The following is a 19,930-nucleotide window of genomic DNA, read 5'->3' as shown; positions in this document are numbered from 1 at the left end:
TTGTTTTCAATATTTTGAATAAAGTTTCACAAATGTAACGGCTATACATACACGTCGCATTTAACAATTTATTATACAAATTCTCGTACCAACACAAGCATATCTCACTTTTAAAACCCAAAACACCATAAATATATTAAATCTGTTGCTCCTTTGTCAGCTAAATATTTTGTCCCTGTAAACAGCGTTTTTATATTCTTTCAAAATGTAATTCTGTTTTCAATGAAATCAAACTTTCGTCTGTTAAAGCGATTTGACATCGGAAACTAGAGGCCACCCCAGCAGCTAGATGGGAACGATGTGTAATGACCGTTTGAGAACGACGCAGCGAGAAGCACACTCTAATAGTATTGTTTTAGTGATCATTCATCATTTAGAGACACATTTCTTTGTTATAACACTGCCTACAATCATTGATAGAGAAAGAAGGAAAACACAGAATCTGTCTGATGTTGAATGTAAAACGAGGAAACATATTTACTTTCCACAAAGGAAAAAATATAGACCTCTGTTAAACACTTTACTAAACTATATATTGATATTGTAAATTGTGCGAAAGAAATAAGTTTAACTGCACGTAAAATGTTACCGTTATTTTAATATATCTTGTTTTTACAGCACAAACATCATGATGTTATAGATAGCAGTGTATGTTGATGTCTCTGCTATGTTATATTATTTAAACTCATCAAACGCCCAGAATAGGTAATATTGTACATATGTCGTTTTCAAAAGAAGGACGCATGTCGTATGTTCCTTGTGACAAATAATTACAGAAACTGAAAAATCAAATGTTTAACTGGAGATGATCTTTTGGTATCCTTGGTCAGTATGACAACCTTTTGTTATCTCACCCCAAAACACAGGAAGGTCGTTTATGAAGTAATTTGATAATGGTGATCGTCTTATGATGCTGTTGGGTGGTTTATTATTTAGTTCATATGTGTTGTTTACATACAGAGCTGGACACGACTACATCTCACACTGGCCACTAGCATTAAAGATGCATTATATAAATTGACACATATTAACCAAGAAACGGACCATGATGCATAATGGCATAACGTTGTGTTGAAGTGAGTATATATAGAAATATGTTTACAGTAATGCTGGAGTATATAGTTACTTAAAGGTAACCATAACTATGGTATGTTCTATTCACTATATAACACGGACATCATGTTCATACATTCAACTATAACTAATGCTCATATAATATGTTTATTTGGTACAGTTGAATTATAAGTTTTTTAATCATTCATTTTCATAGATTAAAGCTCTAATCTGATATTTAGTCTAGGTCGTGTGTTCTCATGGCAGTATTCATACATACTGTGTATAATTGGTTTTGTTAGAAGAATGTATGTATGTCTCATTTGTGTTTTATTTAGGCCAATATGAATGTGGATAAGTTTGTACCCACATGTAAATAATAACATGTGTTTTCATGCCAATGATCAATAGAACACATATCAAAAATGACATATGGCATTATAACTGGCAATACTCACTTCGATAATGGCTGAAAGTTATTACAACAGCCTTTCTTCCTTTGGTAAGGATCGCATGCACTGTCACACGAGAAACTTTACGAGACCAAGAAAATATATCTAAGAAGAACCGATGCTTCATCTCATCAGATGTATGCCGCCGGGAAACGTGATAGCATTCATATTACAATTCAAATTATTGTAACGGTTCTTCAGTATGTATTCAAGAATACATTCTTGAAATGCTCAGACAGGACTAGCCATTTGCAATACATGAAACCACATGTTTCTCTAAGCTCCACATGTTTACTATTCATAAATACTCGCAGTGTATTTCGGACCTACCAGAGGCTGGTCGTGGATTTACAAGGTTGCTATCTCTAGACCAACAACATATTTCTTCTTGGGGAGTTCGTAGTTATCGGCCACACGTATTTTATGAGAAGCAAATCCTCATTTAAAAGCATTCCAAACACGTCGGGAGAGTCAGTTGCGTCTCTTAGACATTCGCTCCATAATTTAGTCCTGTACCCGTCGCCCAAGATTCATCTTTAAATCTTGATGGCCTGAACTGTCATTGTAGATGAAATATTATATGAAATATAAACTCTTAATGTTCAATGTTATAACAATTTTCTTGAGAAATTGCTCAGGGGATTTGTTTGTGTGATTTTGCAACATGTATCTTTTTGTGGCCTGTTTACATATCATTATTATTGAAACTGTTTAAAAAATAGTTATACATTTGTGATATAGAGCCATGAATAATTTGTTTTGTGTTTTATTTAAAGTACTAATTGTAATTACGAATAGTCTCGTTTTACATGATTTGGTATATATTCATATTTCTATATTGGTTATATACTTGTTCAATACTGAAACGTAAAAAGAGAATATTTTTGTGCGAAAAGCAGGTGTGGCAATGTAGGCTGAAAAACTAAAACTATGTCTGTGTTTGATAAAAACACTTCAAAACGTTCCAAGATAACTCGAGTACATTATTCGCCTGTTGAAGACTCCCCATGGTTTGGAGGTGGTACATCTTTCAAATTGAGTAGATTTAATTTCTGCGCTTGAAGATTCCTGGTGAGAGTTACCTCCCTTTGACTTATGCAACGTCGGAAATAGTGATGATTTATAGCAGTAACTTATCACCGCTCTCTACACGGTGGCCTTCTGTAATGGGCAACTCCTGTGTTGGACCAATAGTCGTCTATAGCTAATACTTATCGGGCAAGATGAAAATTAAAGATCAAAAGCTCTTACAAGATAGCAATCTGAACGTCAGTTCGCCTTATTTGGAACCACAGTATAGTGTTTTGTCAGCCAGGTTATAAACACATCATAAAATTCTCTTGTAGTCATTTTGGGAATATTGTTAGACCCTAAATGGATTTTGGTTTATCATCGTAAAACGTAACTCAAAAACCCACGTTGCCTTATGTCACGTGTGTGGTCGTGCATTGCCTTTATGTTAGACCTTCCCTCATGGTCTCGTTCTGAACGAGATTTCTTCTGCGCGATTTGGAGGAAATTCGTCACGTGACTATTTGCAGTTGTAAATATGGCGCCTGACTGAGCACTCTATCGACAATAATACCGACAGCAAACTGAGATATTCGCCATTATTAATAGAATTTCCCTGTGTGAAGTCAGAAAAAATGTTAAATTGTCTTTTGAAGTCAATGGTAGGCCATGGAGGCGGTGATTTGGCACAATGGAACAATGACACGGATATGATTTTATTACCACAAAAATGCCAGGAAGAAATGACGGAAAAAGTCCCGAGGTTCATTTCATCTGAAATTAGTCAGAATTAATTCCCAGTCCAAAATTGCTAGGTTGTTAGCACAGCAAGAAGAGGAGTGAAACAGTGTGAACCACGGGAGCATATATTACAATGATTGCATTATAAAAATGAATTATTCGCCTTCGGAATAATCAAGGTGGTGTGAAGCGGAAATTTGGAAAGGTCGCCATACTGCTAGAGACATGTAAACTTCGTATAAAATACAGACATGAACGATTAAAGTCATATTAGAAGCAACCTTATAATTTACCCGTATATCTATTACATTCTCGTTAGGCAAGAATTACAGCTGGAGACATTACATAATTATGATTCTTTCAACTCTAGTTCGATTGCAACTGGGATGCCTTGGTATGACGTCCCATCCGTTAAAATCCACAAGTTGAATTGATTTTCTTTTAAACCGAAATAAACGACAGCAATAAACACATTTTCACATTTATTTCGAAAAATAACAAGACGCGTACTGATTTTCTTCAACAAACGTTTGAGGTTATCTCCATATACACAAACAGTAAAATGTTACTTATAAGAATTTACATTGCTGTAATTAAGGTAAAATCAACAAAGTTGTAAATTAATTATTTTTCTCCTTATTAAACTTCAAAGTCACAGCACCTACTATGTATATTAACTTTGCTTGTGCTTTCATTCAGAACAAAGTCCCAGTTACCGATAAAGAAAATAAACAGGGTTTATGGGACGGAAAATTGCTCGGTGATGATGGGCATGGCTGTCTGAACGAGAGTTGCTGGAGAGGCCGGGTGTGACTTCGAAATGAGCTGATGTCTCATACAGATATCTTGCCTATTCTATCCGTAACCATGGTCAGAGACACGAGAACACGGTCAGTCGGATGGAGATAGTCTAGCTCAAGAAGATATAGTGCCATCGTAATTCGACCTTTCACAGAGGTTTCTGCTTGAACAGCACGTAGATTGTTAAGGTTGTCACAATCATCGCTGATCCATAACCTGTTCAGATTTAAGATCCTAGAGAACTTTGAACGAATGGAGGTCACCCTACCAGTATATTCAATGTTATTTGATGAGTGAGTGAATATTTCTGTACGCAACAATAAACCTTATCAAATGGGGTTCTAAATAATAATGGAACTGAAAGGACATTTGTGTGTGCTTGTGTATCGAGCGATGGCACCTGGTAGAAAGGTGGCACGCTACATATAACTGACCCGTTGTCAAGTTAGCTCCCGACACACATCATGAGGTCCTATTCTACCCTGGATTTCACAAGGGGAAATGTAACTTGCATATCGAAATGAAATGAAAATGAAAGATTGGAGTTCTAAACAAAGCTAAGGTTACCACCAAGCTAGAGCTACTTGTATTTCTAAGCACACTAATTGTTGATGGATATAGATGCCCAGAAGAAATGGATGAACATACAACGATAGCATGTTGCCCAAAATATACACAAGACAAATAAGAAAATGGGCTATACTAAGCTGAAAAAAACCATGTGCAACAGTTTTTTTCGGTGCCTGGTGTATATTGTTTTCAGAAATGGTTGTGTATTCAATGAACACTATTTTAGTACTTTCACAAAATTAAATACGGGTCATTAAAAGTAAATGCACGTGTCCTATCTCATACTTCTGTCAGGTGAGGGGAGGTAAAAGGTACTGTTCACCATAATAAAGTTGCTCGTGGCTTTCACCAAAGTGGCACCCGTGAAGATCCTAGGTTAGAATAGGTATTCAGCAACCCATGCTTGTCGTAAGAGGCGACTATGCTTGTCGTAAGAGGCGACCAACGGGATCGGGTGGTCAGGCCCGCTGACTTGGTTGATGCATGTCATCGAATCCCAATTGCGTGACTTGATGCTCATGATGTCAATCACTGCATTGTCTGGTCCAGACTCGATTATTTACAGACCTCCGTATGACAGCTGTAATATTGCTGAGTGCGGCGTTAAACAACACACAAACAAACAAAATCAAAGTGGCAAACGTCTAAGAGTTCAGGTCACTTCGGACTTTTCTCGCACGACATGCTGACACTCCGTGACGAACTGAAATACTGTTCAAAGCGGAGTTAAACCCAAATCTGGTTGCCGTTGGTTGTCTGTAGGATGTGTTCCTGGTAAACTTACATGTAAATATGTAATTTTACAGATGACAAGGTAACACATATTTCATCATATACTAGTAATCAATGCACAAAGTGATGTGACAAACAAACCAATAGCCGGGCATCATATCATATAGTGAGACTTACCAAGTCCTCGTGAACTATCGACCTGGCTGTTGCAATTCTGAATGACAAAATGGCTTTAATGTTCTCTTTGAGATGTGTGTGGCGATATTTTCAAAAGTATTCGTCAAGTATATACAAAACTGTCAAAGCTGTGTTAGCGTAAGTACATACGTCCTTAAACTTGCACACCTGGCGGTTGAACTGTTAGTAAGTCCAATTGCTTTTTGTCGCTCTGTAAAAACCTTTTACCGTCAGTGTCATTTGGCGTCTATGAGAGAATGTCATATACCTGTCCGTTTCATTTGTTACTCCTGTGTTATTTTTGACAGCCATGCGATTCTGAAAAAGAAATGGCCAAACCTTGTTCCCGTCATGTATAACTCTTCCAGTATGAGGCTCATTATTTTCCATGTCAAATATTTGATGGAATGCATTTTAAGAAATGTAGATAAATCAGAGCGTTGTCGTAAATGATGATTATTAATAACAATGTTGTCAGGTTCATTTCCTTTATGTCATATTTGATCTTATGGTGGGCTGCAATGAATGACGTGTTTTTTTCACAGATGAACAAGGTCATTGCCAATCTTCCGTTCACTCTGTACGGCTGCTGTGCCACGTATGTCAAAGTGTTCACGTTAACGACACTGAGTGTATATTTTATTCCGGGATTCTTCATTGAACCATTTCCGCAAATCAGTAATGCTCACTCACTTGCTCAGCGCATTTCAACCATATGGCGTCTATTGGTTGTCGGAAACTTCACTTTTGTGAAAACAAGAGACAAGATATTGAATTGGCTGCTCTCGTATTACGCGTGAAATGTTCTCATTGTGTGATGTAGATGTAACTGAAAACAGAAATACTCCCGAAAAGATAAATCTTTCAAATGAAATGTCACTTCTGATATGTTCGCCACTGAAAAAGTAATAAAAGTTAACATGCGTTAAGTTGTTTATTTCGTTGAATACTTCAGCGTATTTCCATACAGCGTATACATACTTTCGAAACCTTTCGTTCAAATAGAGAGGATGAATGAATAACTGGAAACAATAATATTGAACATATTTAGATAATATTATTGTTCGGCAATATCTATTTACAACGTCAAAAAAAGTCAAAATGTCAGCATCAGAGTGAGTGAGTGATAATGGTTTTTACGCCGCTTTATTTATTCCAGCAATATCACGTCGGGGGACACCAGAAATGGGCTTCACACATTGTACCCATGTCGGGAATCGAACCTGGGTCTTCGGCGTGACGAGCGAACGCTTTAACCACTAGGCTACCCGACCGCCCCTCAGAATCAGAGAATGATCGTCTCGAATACTGGAGAACAGGTTCAAAAGGCCTTAAAATGCAAATTAGAGATGAACATTATTTGCATGAATCACAGTAATGACACAGTTGTACGCGAAGGGCAAACATGGCCTGCTCTATCCGTGAATACCCATCACTCACACAATTTCCATGCACATTTTTTAATAAAATTAATCACGTTATGTAAATGCTTGAGAAGACGACCCTAACTGACATTGATGACATTGGGTGTTCATAAGGAGGACGACTAGGTTCTAGGTCTAGGTTCTGTCGTCACTTTGGATTAAGGAGGGTCAAATGGCCACTCACTAACAGACTCATAAAATATGGTCATTAATCCAAATGTATTTATGTTCATCGTGGTTACCCCCGATTTACCTCATGTCTTCTATAATCAAATCACAACAGTATCAACGCAGGCATCTCTTTTTTGTTTCTAAGGCATAGGTGAGCACGGTTGATCCATCTACAATTCGCCAGTTCTAGGAATCAAAACCCGGTTCGCCCTGTTTCTAGGTCTGTCAGCACAATACCCGTGCTCGAGGGTTTCACCAAAGGGGCCAAACGTCTAAAACCACTATCAAGTCGACACGCCGTTCAAATCTGTTGAAAGCGACGTTACACCAAACTCACTCACTCTGGGCGGTCGGGTAGCCCTCGTGGTTAAAGCGTTCGCTCGTCACGCGGAAGACCCGGGTTCGATTCCCGACATGGGTACAATGTGTGAAGCCCATTTCTGATGTCCCCCGCCGTGATATTGCTGGAATATTGGTAAAAGCGGCGAAAATCCATACTCACTCACTCAACACCAGAAACATTTTGGAGCCCTTGATATAATGTCTCAACCGTTGAAATGCACAACTCGAATTGATTTTCTTTTAAAGTGGAATATATGACAACAAACGCATAAACACATTTATTTCTTTTCTGCAACAAACGGTTGAGGTTATCTCCATATAAATATGCTCAATGCAGTAAATTGTTACTGATAAAGGTTACAAATTAATTCTCCCTTTCCTTATGAAACGCCAAAGTCACAACACCTACCACGTATATTAACTTTTCACATGCTCATTGTAGTAAATTGTTACTTTTAAAGGTTACAAATTAACTTTTCCTTTCCTTAATCTTCAAAGACACAACATCTACCACGTATATTAACTTTTCACATGCTCATTGCAGTACATTTTTACTTATAAAGGTTACAAATTAATTCTTCTTTACCTTAAACTTCAAAGACACAACGTCTACCACGTATATCAATTTTTCACATGCTCATTGCAGTAAATTGTTACTCATAAAGGTTACAAATTTATTCTTCCTTTCCTTAAACTTCAACGACACAACATCTACCACGTATATTAACTTTTCGTATGCACAATGCAGTAAATTGTTACTTATAAAGGTTACAAACTGAATCTTATTTTCCTTAAACTTCAAAGTCACAACATCTACCATGTATATTAACTTTTCTTGTGCTATCACTAAGTAGTCAGCTGTTCAGCACAGAAATATATAATATAACATAGATGTACGTTTATCGCAGGGCTAAGATCGCGTTGTTGATCTCAGGACCGCGTCCTATGATATCCACATAAATACACATTGACCTTGCTACGTTGTAGATAGCACCAGTTTATTGGACACCTTCTAAGTAACTTATCAGTATATGAGATCTCAACGATGGTATTGTCAAGGGTGTCTAAGCATTCACTTTACCTCCTTAAAACAGGAGACATGAAAACAAGAAACAAGCCTTGACCCCTTTAAATAACATGATATCAGTTTATTGGTCACATTGACCTGACCTACCAATAGGTAAGATCGTAAAGACAAGGATACCGTAAATCTTGAAATTTATGCGTCTCCAAATTGATACAGCTGCTGACCCCCTAGCCTCAATATCAATGCGACCCCCCTCCCCCCAAATCCCCAGTGGAATGTTTTTGGGAATTGGGATCGATAACATGCATCAACCAAGTCTGCGAACCTGACCACCCGATCCCGTTAGTCGCCTCTTACGACAAGCATAGTCGCCTTTTATGGCAAGCATGGGTTGCTGAAGACCTATTCAACCCGGATCTTCACAGGTCCCAGTGGAATGATATATATGATTACCTTAATCCAACCTTACCTTAATCCAATCAAACAGAAAATAGCATCACTTAATAGCGCTGAGTAGAAGACTTACGTAAAAACAATAAAGTGTTTTCCTAAAACCAACACACATTTTATATGTTTACTCTGTTGACTGGTGCATTAAAGAAGTTCAGAGGCAATAAAATAATTGAACCAACAACAGTTCACTGATTGGTATGCGGAGAACGTGTCAACAAACTTGAATGCTCATGACAAGACAAAGACTGTAGATCTGAGAATAAGTGTGTTGAAGCCTATCTTATCAGGGTCACGTCAGTATGGAACTTATATCCGTGTATATATCCTTTAAACACGTTGCCCATGTTTCTCTAAACAAAAGTGTTTTGGTTTGTGTTTAATATTGCTAAAATGTCACCAATGTTACATTGAATAGTACCGATATAGTACCCCGATGACATTTTTCGACACCCGACAGTCTGTGACACAAAGCATTGCCAATGCACTTAAGCCTACCAATTCTGCAACCACATCTGGAAGATTCTCCCTTCTTAAATGGTCCTTGATGTAAAAAGAACGACAGTTGCTCTGGCCCTGTTATGCGTTTCTGTGTTTACGTCATACGGCTAAAATGTCAAGTAAAAAAGCAAAGATCAAAGCAACCCCAATTGAATTTTTCCATGTCGGTAGTTTAGATGTTGATCTGGGAAATTGTTCTAAAACGACTTCTGTCCCGCATCTGTTTTATTTCACCGTAACAATGCTTCTCCAAATGAAGAGCATTAAGAACAGGCGAAAGGAAAAAACTAGCACATTCTTCTCTGTCCTGAGTCTTTGAAATTAGCACCCCTTATTTATTTTGGGAGGCAATTTATTAAAACGTCATAATATCAGGGTGTCTCTGATATGAACTGTGAAAAAATAGATTAAGGTTTTATGTGTTAAAATTGCCCCATGATTGGGGTGCGGTGACCTTCGTGTTCGTTACTCGTTTTCGCCATCCAATTTGTCACAGGAATGATCACGTGACCAGTCTAACGTGTACTTGTGTAGAGAGCAAGGCTGTGGCACCATTAGCCGCTATAAAATCATAACTGTAGTGATATTTTCATCAAGATTAGCTGCTCGGCTTCTAATTCCTATGTGTTTCCTCGTAATTCCATGCAATACATTAGTCCCTGTGTCATCCAGATTCATCGATTTTCTACGAGGTTGCAATGAATATCAAAATCTTGGCTCGGCGGCTTAGATCAAAGGCTTTCATCAAAGCTGGGTTCGAGACCAAATGATCTTTGGGATGTAAATAAGCACTACCTCTCTCTCGGAGCGTGAAAGCGACGTCGAAAGCGGAGATCGGAAAATTACTTTCGACAAATATCACAACCCTACGTCCCATTTTCCATGTCGATAGCATTTCTGGATCTCAAAGGTCAGAGGCCTTCACTCTTGATTGGCATCATTGTAAGCGTACGGTCAATCCTAGATTACTGTTTTAATCGAGGGTGGACGCGGCCAAAGCTTAGGATCTGTTTACGGAGATATTAGATAAACTTTACAGCACAGCCGGATTAAAATTGACAAAAAAGCGGGTTGTTTATGGCACAGGAATCGAAACCCCACAATATCTCACGTGGAATTGTTTAGCTTTTTTCGGCGCCTACACTCATTGTAAATTCAGCGCTTGCTGAAATAAGAGACATATTTCACAAGGAATCGACAAAAATCTTTAAATCACAGTAAAACACTATGCAATGAATCGCATTTGCCTTTGTATTGCCTGTTTGTGTGAAGAATTGCGTTCGGAAATGAAATAGGACGGAAGGGCTCGAGTTTATTTTGCACTAATCAATTAAGCGTATGGTTCTGGAGGTCGAATTTTTCGAGGCACACGTCGAAAAGTATGGTGGTAGCTATAAAATAGGGGCAGTTATCTTCAAAAAAACTTTATTATTTTAATGCTGTAGGGAAAAATTCAAAATTTCACTGAAATCCATTCTGAAGAGTTCTAAATGCAAAATCGGACGAAACTGAGAAAGTTTTATAAAAAGAGGTATCCGTGAACTCTAAAAGCAAAACTCAGAAGGTATAGTTGTTGTATCAGATTGTGTCAATAAGATACATCTTCCAATCACTATTCATCACCTATGTCTCAAATTACACTGATCAATATAAAACAGAGAATGAGGGAGTGAGTTGGGTTTAATCCCGCTTTGACTGGTATTCCAGTTATATCACAGCGTGTCCGCTTAATGTGAGAGGAAAGCCCCAAGTGAGTGAAAACCACTATCACAAAACAAGGTGCTGACAAATCTAGAAATCGGGGCGTGATTCGAACCCATGATTGTCAGTTTTGGGTGTGCTCAAGGGACGCAACTCTGCACAGCGAATTGCCGCGCCTTAGACGACTGGGTCACCCGTGACCCACATTCCCTAACGATTACAACAATACACCGATTTCAAATTATAAAGCGTACAAGTTAGTTATGCTTGTAAACAATTTTGACATGTAAAGGTCAACTTTTTGAGTGAGTGAGTGAGTGAGTGAGTTAGTGAGGGGGATTGTAGGCCGCCTTGAACAGTATTTCAGTAATATCTCGCTGAGTCAGCAACATGGAGGTCCCAAAGTGACCGTTGCCACTTCTGTGACACACACGAACACGTTGCAGGCAAAGATCCTGGGAGTTTAACCCACAGTAATAATATTCTGGCACGGTGTAGTTTCAAAGTCCATTCAGCGAGGTCGTTATTAAACACATGTCTGTAATATACTGAACAAAAACAAGTATCGTAATTATTTTGGGGGATATTTTCGTTGTTTCATTAATTTCATATTAAATATCCTAAAAAAATATTCATGATCACAAACCTTTTTGTATATAATGTCATTGAGTAATATCTATATCAAGTGCGGTGGGAGTTAGTGACACGCATGGAGTGCTTAGGACCTATTCTAACCCCGAATACATTTTATCAGCCACAACATGTGTGTTATTTCTTTGTGATAGGGGGAACGGGTGGCCCATTAGGATGTGGAGCTGCAACTAGCTGTGCAGGCTTGCGTCCCTTGGGAGTGCCAGAAACCTATGATCGTTGGTTCGAATGCCTGTTCGCCCTGATTACGTTTCCGTGTTTGTCAGTACCATGCCATACACGTGGGTTTCACCAAAGGGGTAAACGTTTAAAACCTGCATCACTTTGGGCTTTCCTCCCACATCAAGCTGACACACAGTTATATAACTCAAATACTTTTTAAAGAGGTGTTAAACAAGGCTCACTCACTGTCGGAGCGTTGATGAATATTCATCATTCTGGTCATCGTCACACAACTCGTCATATATCGCGTGTGTGGACTGGGTTATTCACATATGTCACGATGTTGAATATTCATTACCATTCATCATTAGCAGCCCTTCCACACTCATCACACCATATCATGTCATACCTAAATATAATATTACTTGTGCATTATTTCACTCTGATATTCTTAAATGGTCGCTTTCAAAAACAGAAAATGTCCGCACTTTTACAAATACCGGACAGGGTTATTTTGAATCATACAAACGAATGTGCTTTCGGCAGAGATTTCTTGTGGCCATGGAAAGGGTTTTGTCGCTTTTATTCTTTTAAATACTAATGAACGTATGCTAGGAACATTTCTATTGTTCTTTGATACACAAAATTGATTATGTTAACTATGTGTATCCCCATACAACGTTATGTAGAATATGTTTTTAATGTGGGGACATTACTTTAACAGATAATGTTTGCGTGTAATTCTGGCTTCGACAAGATATTTGTTGGTATAGTCTACCTGATAATATGCATAATTTTATGTAAATATAATGAAATAAATAAGAATCACAATCAATACCACAGTGGTACTATTTGTTTTGAGAAAGTGAGGAACCGTTCCTATTCTACTATGTTCCAGTAATGCTTTCATCTTGGCTTCCACAAGATTTGGATATTTGGTTCCTTCTAATGTGTGAGTGAGAGATAATTTTTAACGTCACAAGGGCAATATTTCAGCCATATCATGACGATGCCTGTATATATCATGAAATATGCATGTATCTCGCACAAACAAACCAAGTAGTGTGCATTTATATTGTGAAATGGGGAAACCATCATGAAACCTCGCCATCCCAGTCTCGTCACAATATTGCTGAGTATCTGGTTCGTTGTAATATGTATATCTAAATAATATGAACAAACGAATATCCCTATCAAAGGGTGACTGGTACATGTTTGTATTGAGGAATGGCCCTTCCTGCAACGCTGCCATTCTGTTTCACAGGACATTGCACGGTATGTGCGTTTTGTGACTACTGCCTCAAATTTGAAATCCATATATTATTGCGAGTTCTCTTGAAGGCTTTTGAACGAGTCTCACGATACTGGGTCGATTGTGTGCATAGGAATCACTTTTGTGTGTGATTTGTGATAACTCGTTATGTTTCTTGAAAACCCATCAGTCCGGTGTCGTCTCTCTTGTAACGATACAGGCACGCAGCAAGAGCTCTATGTTTCTATTCTTTTGTATCATAATAATGAACATTCTAATTTGTTCATTGAAACATTTGATGACTACAATGTGTATTAAAATAAATGTTGTTTCGGTACAAAAAAAAACCAAGTTAACGCTGACCAGCAGAAATGTTTGGAGTGAGCAATTGTAACCATGAAGTCAAAATGTGCACAGCAATATTACAGCACAGCAATATTATAACACTGCAGTATTACAGCACAGCAATATTACAGCACAGCAATATTATAACACTGCAGTATTACAGCACAGCAATATATCAGCACAGCAGTATTATCACATACCAACATAACAGAACAGAAATATTACAGCACAGCAATATTACAGCAAAGACAAATTACAACACAACACTATTACAGGACAGTGATATTATAGCACAGCAATATTACAGCACAGCAATATTACAGTACAACAATATTACAACACAACAATATAGTACAGCAATATTACACACAGCATTGTTATAGCACAGCAATGTTACAGCACAGCAATACTACAACACAGCGATATTATAGTGCAGCAGAATCACAACACAGCAAATATTACAACACAGCAATATTATAGCACAGCAATACATAGGGATAGTGTAGTACTTGTGCAACAAAATTACAGCACAGGAATATTATAGCACAACAATATTACAACAGTGATAGTCTAGTGCAAAGTTACAGCACAGCAATATAACAGTTGGAACTATCCAAGACACCAGTTTTATAGGGTAAGATGGCAGATATTGAGACAGTCCACAATTTGTGATCACTTCCAGTTTATCAACAAACATTGAATCATGGTAATAATTTTGCTTCAGAATTCACAGGGTTTGGTGATAATATAAATGAAAGAGGAAAAACCCTTTCCACCTTAATCAGAAATCTTTTGTAAGATTTCTACTATATCACGAGCCTGTATTTCTGAATCAGTAACACATAGAGAGCATACCAGGTGTTTGTAAACTCACGTACTTGAAAACTCGTCATAGTTTCTGAATGTCTTACATTGTCCGCGGAATAGTTGACGAAACAAAATAATTGTGATCACACATTTTGATTGTTCATGATTTGTTTTGTTTTGTCAGGGGGACTACATACTTCCGTGTTATGTGTTATAATTCCTTTGACACATGGATCGGGATATTCTTTCTTTAGGAAACTAAAAAATGTTTGCTGTTTCTGATCCCGTTGGCAAGGAGTATAGACGGTGGCTATGCCTGATCAATATGAAGACAATGCATTACTTACCAACCCCTCCATACATTTTGAGTGTCAAGTCACTACTAAAAGGACGGAATGTAGCTCAACGTCATCATTACTATTATTTTATTATACTGTATATTCTTTACCATGATCATGATTACAATCTTGTCATTGGTGGATGGTAGAGAAGCCGACTGGTTTTGCTCGTCACGTCGGAATCCGAGGTTGATTCCCAAAACGAGTACAATGAGTGAAGCCCATTTCCGGTTTCCCTTGTCGTGATATTGCTGGAATTTAAATGCAAGTGGCGTAAAACCATAATCACTCCTTCTTGTCTTTAGTTACATATGCAACTTCTAAAACACCACTCTAAAATCGAGTTTCAACTGATTTCAAAACAAGGAGTTTGCGAACATGGCATAAAGCCTTTTCAGTACTCTTCGTACTAACCCTGCTTATTTTGGTACATTTCATGTCTCACCTACCCAGTGTTGATGCACGTCTCTGAAAACTCTTTAAAGCAAGGCGGTGTTCTTACCCCCCTACAAGTGACAGACTAAGTGAATTATGTAACTTAAAAAGTCATCAAACACGATCATCATACCCTACTCGTATGCTTGAAATAGCTTGATGTCCAGTGTAAATATATGGCTCTGTATTTACTTGTACACCTGAGCTATCATAAATTCAAAATATTTATGGGAACCAATGACACCTGTAAATTACGCAATCTCCTGTGAATATTAATCATGCAATGCTTATCGGAAATAAATATGTTCCAAAATGTCCCATTGTCAGTGCTTTACGCACACTAGGTGGATCACGTCTTACTATTGTAAACATACCTAATACTCAAATGTGCTGGTACAATGTGGATATGTACTGTCCCAACCTCGATTCATATCCGTTGTGTTATTTACAATGTTTATTATCCTCATTGCTGTTCTACACTCAGCCCCCAAACCATAACATCTTCTTATGATGCGGGCCTCAGTGGTATCTATTTTGATGACGGGTGGTAAAAACACCTGCCGGTAGATGTTTGTCAACAAACAAACTAAAAAGACGAAATAGTGCCGTCAGGTAGACGTTTGCCAATTAACAATACCAAAAGGACGAAATAATACCTTCAAGTAAATGTTTATCAACAAAATATATACTACGAACATACATGTAAACAAAGACGACATGAGAACTTCAGGTAGATGTGTTGCGATAACAACATCTAAAATATCATTAACAAAGACACGTTTATGCCCCCAATAAATGTTTGTAAATAAAAAGGCATATTTATGTATTTAACAAAAATGACATTATACCTTCAGGTAATTGTTTGTCAATAAACAATACAAAAGAATAATCGTTAAAAAAGACGACATAAAACCTTCACCTGGATGTTTCCAATAAACATGAACACATACACCATATTAACAATCATGGTCTTCAGTCCAATCACAACGACCCTAAGCTGAGACGATATTGGGAGTCTATGTCAGAGTTAGTTGGATTTGAGGAGATTACTGTCCTCGTCTTTACGACTTAATCCCACCATGTAAATGTCATTCATATAAATACATCTTATGCCTGCTTATTGAAGAACGAAAAGCCCAGAAGCTCATTTGATCGATCTTTGCTTATGTGACAAGTGCAGAACCCTACTCACTTTTACCTTACCATTAGTAATAAAAATGCTGATTCCACAAAGAATGTCGAACACTCTTTGGACACTTTAAGTAAACCGTTGCTGTTTTTACATTAAGTTTTCTCCAAAGTGCCATTTGGACAATTCCCTCGGGAGGCACGTTCCGTAAGTTTGAATACAATTTATTGGCCAATCTTTGACAGTTTATGTCAACGATTCGTTTCAAAATGTGAAAATATTACTTTTGAATGCATTTTGATGATCGTTGTTGGTTTGATAGCACCCCGATGTATTGTACATTTTGTCGGGGCCCCAGTCGTATATCGCGAGGGTTAATGTTCTAGGGTTGCGACTCAAGTTCGGAAAGGTGGGTGGTGATTATTTCTTTCTCTTCAGAGATTCAAATTTGTTGAGCTTGTTTTCACTTCCTCGCGTAAGTCAAACATTTCACTGGCACCCCACAAGGCGAGATGATGGACTTTGATTAACTCATACCTCAATTTTGTTGTTGTTGGAATGAATACTTTAATGTAATTCTTTTCTTCTGGCTTTGACATTGAAATATTGGATGTAATTTGTATATATGAACTGATTTTATGGAATTAAAAAATTGGCGTTGCATGTTCATAAACCTTTTAAAATTATTATTTTTTGAATGCGTTATGCTGATAATTTTCATACAGAGTGGTTATCTGGTATAGACATGAGGTTATGTAACCTAGAATGTGTTATAATACTGACTGAGCACCATAGAAAGTGAATCCCCATTAACCCGGACCATGTTCTTCTGTTTAATTGTGTGAGTGGCGGGTGCTACCGGTAGGTCAGGACATGCTTACCCTTTTCTCAAACACCTGGTGTCATAACTGATTTGCATTTATCCATTCATATAATTATCACCACTAATTTTGCCTTTTACGCCAAATGGAATCGAGACTGGGTCTTCTCTAGCGTTGACGTTTTATATTCACGTTTACTGTTGGAAGGAACTGTAAAACGTTTCATGTTTGTCAGCAACTTGAGGAAGAGTGCAGGAGAGGAAGCAACCCATGCGCATAAGCAGTACACCCTGGAGGTTACAACTCAAGATGAAGACTATTCCATAGTTCAGCAGCGGTACCCTTACAGAAACAGAAGTGCTACCCCAGATTAGGCCAGAAGAGGATCGCAGTGACGAATGGTGAAACTCTGTAAGCTGCTAAGTTGATCCCTTTTGTGCTTCATACTTTGTAATGGTATAAGTGCAAAGTTTTATATAAAGATTTGACTAATGCTAACTTTACTGCTGGTATTAAAACTGTTGACGTGAAACTGACATGAACTACAAAGGATCATTCCATCGTAATCTGGAAGGTAAAAGACAGAGGATTAGAGGTGCATTCAACCGTGCCTCTGCTGCCTTGAGGTGTGAATCAAATGACACATATAACAAATGGGAGGATACCTTTTATACTAATGGGACATTGCTGTGTATCGATGCTTCGTTATGAGAACTGGACTGAGAAGGTTACGCTATAACATATCGACACTATCCTAGCTCCTACCTAGGAGAAACAACGTTTAACTGTTCACGCTAAAACATATCGACACTATCCTAGCTCCTACCTAGGAGAAACAACGTTTAACTGTTCACGCTAAAACATATCGACACTATTCTAGCTCCTAGCTGGGAGAAACAATGTTTAACTGTGCACGCTATAACATATCGACACTATCCTAGCTCCTACCTAGGAGAAACAACGTTTAACTGTTCACGCTAAAACATATCGACACTATCCTAGCTCCTACCTAGGAGAAACAACGTTTAACTGTTCACGCTAAAACATATCGACACTATTCTAGCTCCTAGCTGGGAGAAACAATGTTTAACTGTGCACGCTATAACATATCGACACTATCCTAGCTCCTACCTAGGAGAGACAACGTTTAACTGTTAACGCTAAAACATATCGACATTATCCTAGCTAATACCTGGGAGAAAAAAACGTTTAACTGTTCACGCTAAAACATATCGACACTATCCTAGCTCCTACCTAGGAGAGACAACGTTTAACTGTTCACGCTAAAACATATCGACACTATTCTAGCTCCTAGCTGGGAGAAACAATGTTTAACTGTGCACGCTATAACATATCGACACTATCCTAGCTCCTACCTAGGAGAGACAACGTTTAACTGTCCACGCTAAAACATATCGACATTATCCTAGCTCCTACCTAGGAGAAACCTAGTTTAACTGTTAACGCTAAAACATGATGACGTGGCATATAGAAATCGACGCACTTTAAACAAAGTTCAAGGAACGTCTCCAGATATAAAATAAACATACGAATTCCGAAACGTCAACGCCAGTGAATAATCAGTCGGGATTATCCATAGGGTTCCATAGGACGTAAAAGGTAAAATAACGATGAACATTATATGAATGGATCACTAAAAATCAGTGATGACACCACTTGTTCGCGTAATAGGTTTCATGTCCTGCTCAACCAGTAGCAACCGCCACTCACACAATTTCAAAGTTCTCTATTAGCACGCCGAACTATGGAATACTGGACGCGGCACTGTCGCGTTGTCGGTTAGCCCAGTTTTCCAAGGTTCCAACTCGCGCTGAGTTCGCTCCTGAGGATTCAGGATCTGTTGATCGTAGGTTCGAATACCGGATTCGCTACGGCTATTGTCCCCTGAGTGTCAGCATCTTACGGAGATCTTGGGTTTCAGCAAAGTGGCAAACGTCGAGGACCTATGTTACATTGGACCTTGATCTCGCATGAAGCTGACAAGCCTCGACGTGATTAATATGCTGTTAAAAGCTATGTTAATCCCAACGTCACTCCTCAATGCGCTTTGGAACACACATACCCGTGTGACTAATTTCTTATGTATGCTCTGTGTACTATATGCCACAGTGATGCTTGGAGAAGATTTCGTGACAACATTAGGGTAGTATCCAATAACACCAGAATATGAATAAGTGCCCAAAGTTGGATCAATGCTTTATAATAGAATTACCATTTTGTTGTAATTGTTTCAACACATCTTAGATCAACAAATTCAATCTTTAGTTTAAGCCATGTACTGTTTCAGTTAGTGCTTAACCGCTTCCATGGTGTAGTGGATAGAGTGCCTGCCCGGAAAGTCCGATCCCCTGACAGCGTCATACCAAAAGACGTTAGGAATTGGTACGTTTGTTACCATGCCTGGCGCTCGGCATAAAGAGGATAAAATAAGGACTGGTCGGATCGGAGTCAGTTTCATGTGTCTGAGTGAGGTTTCGTAAGGTACGGTATCTCAGTGGGTTACCACCATAAAACCGGCATCAGTCCGGACAAGTACAAGCAGCCATACTTCCAACGCAGTTGGAACCCCATTTCACCTCTTCTTCTGTTTTTGTTTGTAGATTAAAATTTAACATAACAAATACATCGGCGCACATAAATGGTAGCATCAAATGAAAATCTTTTATGTATATACAAATAATCTTATACATGCAGTATATTTGTTTCGTACTCTAACTATAATAACAACAGGGTACAAACATAGAATACAAATATATACATAATTTTTATATATATGGTACAAATAAAGTATTATTCAAGACACATGGTAGTATGAA

The sequence above is a fragment of the Haliotis cracherodii genome, unplaced genomic scaffold (assembly GCF_022045235.1).
Source record: "Haliotis cracherodii isolate W230 unplaced genomic scaffold, xgHalCrac1.p SCAF_16, whole genome shotgun sequence".
Lineage (NCBI taxonomy): Eukaryota > Metazoa > Mollusca > Gastropoda > Lepetellida > Haliotidae > Haliotis > Haliotis cracherodii.
The sequence above is the reverse complement of the archived record's forward strand: the minus strand, read 5'-3'. Positions refer to the sequence as shown.